Below are 5,690 nucleotides of genomic sequence, written 5' to 3'. Positions count from 1 at the left end.
TGATTTTCTTTTATACAGGAAAATTTTCTTAATTTTTGTTTAAACTTCGGGAGTATTCAACCTATGTTTTCATTTCATTTCATATTTCACCGAGAAATCTTTGAGATATCGCGATATCTTTCCGAAACTACATCCCTGCAATCTGTGGGAATGGTAACTCGAAAAGTAATCGACCGATCGTTTTCAAACTTCATACACGCTTACTTTTATATCAAATGCCGCGAGTGTGAACGAAAAATTGAATGAAATCATTGTCCACGGCATACTCGCGTCTAGCAATATTTTTCTAGCATTCGCTAAAATGCAATTAATCACTGTACCAAAAACCAACCATTTCAAAATTACGTAACATCATCTTTCCGTTTCGCGTATTTCCAAATACGCCTACTAATTGTTCTAACGACTGGCTGCCAATTATTGTCTTTTTATATAAATAAAAGGGTGTTCTTCGTTTAAAGTGACGCAAGTAAAATCATCGCTAGCTCACCGACGATTGCTGTACTCGTTTTTCCCGAACGGTAGGCGAGGATTCTGCAAAACCGTCGATTGCATTACGTTATCTTCCATTGTTCGATTCGAGGTCGACGAGGCGTAGATTCGAGTTTGCGGCACGGATCACCGGTGGGTTGAAATTACGTTTGCGTAAAACGTTCTCATTCGCGTATGAACGGCTGGGAGAGACTAGTCCGGAGGCCAACTACCATTCACGATTAGCTGGGACTGGGTCATATGCAAATCGGGAGCCAAGGCGGCGGTGCCTTCCACCTGTCACTGTCATTTCATTCCTTTTCAAACGATTCCCGTTTCCCACGTGCCCGAAAATATTTACACTTGGCAACGCGACCTCGGAAATCGTTACTTAGTTACACGTAAATTATCGTCGCGGGCGATAACTTGCAACGACGCGCTCGCGCCTGCACTTTATCGAGTCCTTGGGGAAAATTCGTGACGATTCTTCCAGAAAATTCGAGAGCGGATGTTTTTAATAATTTTTTTCGAGCGAACGATAAACGGTTTTTTTTTCATTGATACCTCTATCCAATATATACATAAATAAGACGCTACACAAATTTTCTTATCCGGTTTTACACGTCGAAAAAGAACGTGCGAAGTGCGTTCACGACGGACTATACACTTCTCTAATCCGTTGAGCAATACGTAGAATTAGTGGAATAAAGGTACACGTGTATGGCTCAGTGATGTAGGGAAACTTGATAAGATAATAAAGAACTCCGAAAACTGAGAAAAGAAATTGTCAACAATTCATTTCGTATTGAAGCGTCGAATAGTACAGATCTCTCTAAATTTTGATTTTTTTTTTTTTTTAAATATGTGTTCTTCAATGTCCGCAAATACATATAAACTAAATTTCGTTACAATGCCTTACTTGGTTCTAAAATTGTACTGTATAATATCACGTTTCCAGGGTGTACTAGCGGCGATCGAGAGTCACCCGTCGAGTGCAAAGGGTTAAAACTACGTACTATTTAAATCCTGCATCCTAAATTGACTTCGTTTAGTTACAACAGCAGACCGAGCTGTCTTCTAACGCCTCCTAAGTAACGCGTTTGTTAATTCGTCATGATACAGCCAACGCGACGGAATGTATCTCGCGATCTTCATAAGCAACAGCTGTGAAGTAGAAAAAAGTTTGGCCGAGCCAACCCCCAGGCTTGCAAGTCCCATAAATCGTCGTATGACGCGTGCTTTACTCGCGATGGTTGTTTAGCTGGTGCAACGTACCGTTTGCTAACCTCGAAATTCCATCAATGGAGTTCATTATTACGGATAACCGTCTAGAGACGATGGAGCTGAACGAAGTTGCGTCTCAACTCGACTGCAATCAAGCAACTCCCGCTCGATCCTTCTTTATCTGGTCTCAACCTACTCTAACAATGAGTTTCTGTATGGTCTGTGTTATTTCTTAGTTTGTGCTTTTGTATTGTTGCCTTTTTATTTTTGTATCGTTGCTTTTTTTTACTTTCTTCTCGTGAACAATCGGTTTCGTTGCGTTCGTCGTTGAAAACGTTGAATGCGTTTAGTTTGAAAGAGTACTTGGAATTTAAATTGTTCATAATTGTTCATAAATTGAGCGAGATTTAACGTAGTCTATTGAGATATACATATAACGGGTATTCGAAAAAGTTCGTGACGTTTTGTCGCTCGATCGAGGCGAGAATGCTACGCAGCCTTGTGAAAAAATTTGTGATTTTTACGGACAAAATGCTGTATCAAAATTTCGATCGTCAAAGATGCATCACGCTGTGCTCGACCAATCACAGAACGATGCGATGAAATCATGCAAATGGCTGAGAAACGACGAAAACTTTTTCGAATACTCGATATAATCGACCGGTTTGGAAGAGTCAGTGATTGCAAGTAAAGTTAGGAATTTATCTAGAATCAAAATATTTGAATCATTGGCCTAAAAATTGTCTATTTAGATCTTATTTAATATATTGAAATCGCGTATTTTATACCGAGATTGTTGTTCAGAAGAATAAGAATTTTGCAAGTATTTCATTTCCTAGAATAAGTTTGTCGTTAATACGTCTAATATCTTAACTTGTAATTTATGATTTGAGAATTTGTAAATCTATTTTTCCAATCATTTTTCCAATATACTTATGTTTATAAACCAGTCGTACTGGAGAAATAATTGCATTTACCTGATAAATTAACGATAATCATTTCTTTTTCGCAAGTCAATTAAAAATTGTACAAAATAATTGCAGACATGGAAATACTTGAATTAGTTTCTTGTGTAACGTGTCAAATCGAAATGAAAAAAATGGAAGGATCTAGGATTTGTTTTTCTAAAAATCACAAATAGTATGAAATTAATCCGATCTTTCTATCTTAATTACGTTGACATGCTTATGATTAACACGCTGACTGCCAGAGAAATATTCTTGTAAATTTCTGCTAGGATTAAATATTATTCAGACTATTGGAAACTACATAATCAAACATCCGACGTGGTATTTATTTTTGTAACTTCATCAAAATACACGAATTTCATTTAAATTCATTTCCTGCGAAGCTTAACTTTCACAATTAATTTTTTTAGTTCTTCAGTGAAAAGCACTGTCACCCACATGTGGGTGACGTGGCGATCAACGTGTTAAACGTGACAGATAATGTCTGACAAGCGCATTATGTTGTCAAAAAATGAAATCCTAAAGCTTCTTCCGGAAAACTCTTCACTTATAAAACGTAGTAACGATCTCGATTGTACACGTATAATATCGAAAATAAAATAGAAGAGAATTAACGACGACTCAAAAATTTAACGAATTTAAACATTCTTTCATCGATAAATTACAACAAATCCACGTTACAAGAACAAGGCTTCCGTATTACAAGTCTCTGTAGCCTTGGCTCGTACGAATTCCATTCTATTCCAATATTACGTAACCGTTATTTCATGGTGTGTGCATTTCGCGTAGCCCAACGGACGTAAAATTACAAGATATCCTTGAACATCCGTTCGAGGTGCTTGATTTCAACGTGTAAAGAACACTTGGTGCACAGTTGCGCAACAGCCGACTAACGTAAACAAGCCGTGCGCGATGAATCTCAGGAAGAGAAATTACGTTATTGCGGTGGAAAATAAATCTTGAGATGATCGATTCTCTTATAAGAATTTACACGATAAAGCAACAATTTGAATATCGATAGATACGAAAGTTTTTCCGAGGTGGGAGAGAATATTATTATCGTTCGCAGATATCAGATATAGAACTGGAGTTCGTAATCGCACTCGCGCATTATAGCAATGACACATGCAAATTTGTATTTATTCAATATTTTTTGCACATATACAACGAGAACCAAAAGTTTCAATAGAAATTCAAAATCACCCGGCTGGCCGCGCGTTGGCAAAGGCTGGCTGTAACGATACGCGTAGTGTGTCTGACCATTATCTCATTCTACTTCGGCCCATTGCACGGAGCGGGACGCATAGGATTTTTGTATCTTTTTAATTATTTAAGGAGGCTCTACAGTTACGCTGTAAGTCAATATAGAGTTACTATTGTCGCTTGTAATAAAAAAACATAAAAAAAAAAAATTATGTTAAACATTGATGTTTAGTCGTTATTATATTTATTATATTTATATTGTATCATGAAGTAATATATTAGGTTGTCCCAAAAGTTTCTTTCGCTTTATTAATAACTAATACATGCACAATATTTTATGTTTTATGTTACATTACTAAATTGTGCACGATTCATTTTGCTCCATTACTGTTACAACATGAATATCTATGAAATTAGTTCGTCTATTTATATAAACACGACCACATAAAATAAATGAGTGCAACTCGCGAAAGAAACTTTCGGGACAACCTAATAAATCAATTATTTTCAGACAAACTACGGTACTGTTTCTATTTGAATGCGCGTTTTCTAACCTCTCGTAGAGCGTGCCAGATCTCTCATACTATGTCAATAACAGAAGACAAAACGCATTATCCACGTATTCTTTAATTTATTATTAATACCACAAGTACCCTCGGAGTATTTTGTAAATCAATATATGTTCTTTAAATATTTTTCTATTATGGATAAAATTTTCGATCCAATCTCGGCGTCAATTATTGGGTTGTCTGGAAAGTGCCTATTTTTAAGAAATGCCTATTTTTAAGAAAAATTCAAATACATAATTGAATTTGTACCGCCTACTAAAAATCGGCATGGACTCTCCAGACAGCCCAATATTAGGTTGTCCCAAAAGTTTCTTTCGTTTTATTAATAGTTAATTCATACACAGTATTTTATGTTTTATGTTACGTTACAAAATTGTGTACAATTCGTTTCGCTCCATTACTGTTACAGCATCAATGTCTAAAAAATTAGATTGTCTATTTATATAAACACTGTCGCGGAAAATAATTGAATGCAACTCACGAAAGAAACTTTTAGAACAACTTAATACTTTGTAACACGTAATTGAGTGTGTTGAAAACGCATTTTCCCATAAGAGCCCACGTTAAAAAGTGAAAAATTGAAATATTTATTTCTTAGCTTTTAGGTAACCTAGCCTTACTAAAATTTGTGTGGGTGTTTTTGGGATAAAATCTAACTCGTATACAAATTTTTATAATTTTCTTGGCGTTATTTCTATTTGCACTAGAGCCTCCTTAACCATGTTCCAGGACTCCAGGACGACCGTTCTCTATCCCCAAAGTAATAAAAACGTAATATCTTCTCGGCAAAAAGTAATATCTCCAGAAACACACGTGGTTTCCCGCCTTGAGTCTCCAGAAAGATTCCGAAGTGAACGGTAACATCGAGTCGCCGCACAGTGCGTCGATTAATGGACAAAAATCGAAAAATAATGAATTTGCTAGAGCACAATCTAGCATTTTATTTTGTTACCTAGATGTCAATAGCTTGAAATTGTTTGTGGCTGCTAAGGAACCGCACTTATTTATAGTTATATGGCTACCTAATTGTAGCATATTACTCTACGTTCAGTTTCAGTTCGAAATTTACGATAGTACAATTTACTTCTTTTTTTTTCACTTAATCTGTAGTAATATTCATTCTTCATAGCTCATTTTCTCTGTCATGGATTCCACTATTATGGGTATGTTTATTTCATAACTGTTGCCTATATTAATAGTTTACTGATTATTAAAAAATTCTTATGCGCAAGATTCGAAATTAAATTTTAAAATAGAC

General features: G+C 35.8%; 1 protein-coding gene across 9 annotated transcripts in view; it reads left to right on the top strand.

Annotated features, from left to right (window-relative positions):
- The window catches only part of LOC128886716 (CUGBP Elav-like family member 2), an 88,638-nt gene that overhangs the window by 22,539 nt on the left and 60,409 nt on the right, over nt 1-5,690 (top strand). The gene's annotated exons all lie outside the window — the stretch shown is intronic.

This window comes from Hylaeus anthracinus, unplaced genomic scaffold (genome assembly GCF_026225885.1).
Source record: "Hylaeus anthracinus isolate JK02 unplaced genomic scaffold, UHH_iyHylAnth1.0_haploid 11985, whole genome shotgun sequence".
NCBI classification, from domain to species: Eukaryota; Metazoa; Arthropoda; class Insecta; order Hymenoptera; family Colletidae; genus Hylaeus; species Hylaeus anthracinus.
The sequence above is the reverse complement of the archived record's forward strand: the minus strand, read 5'-3'. Positions and strand labels throughout refer to the sequence as shown.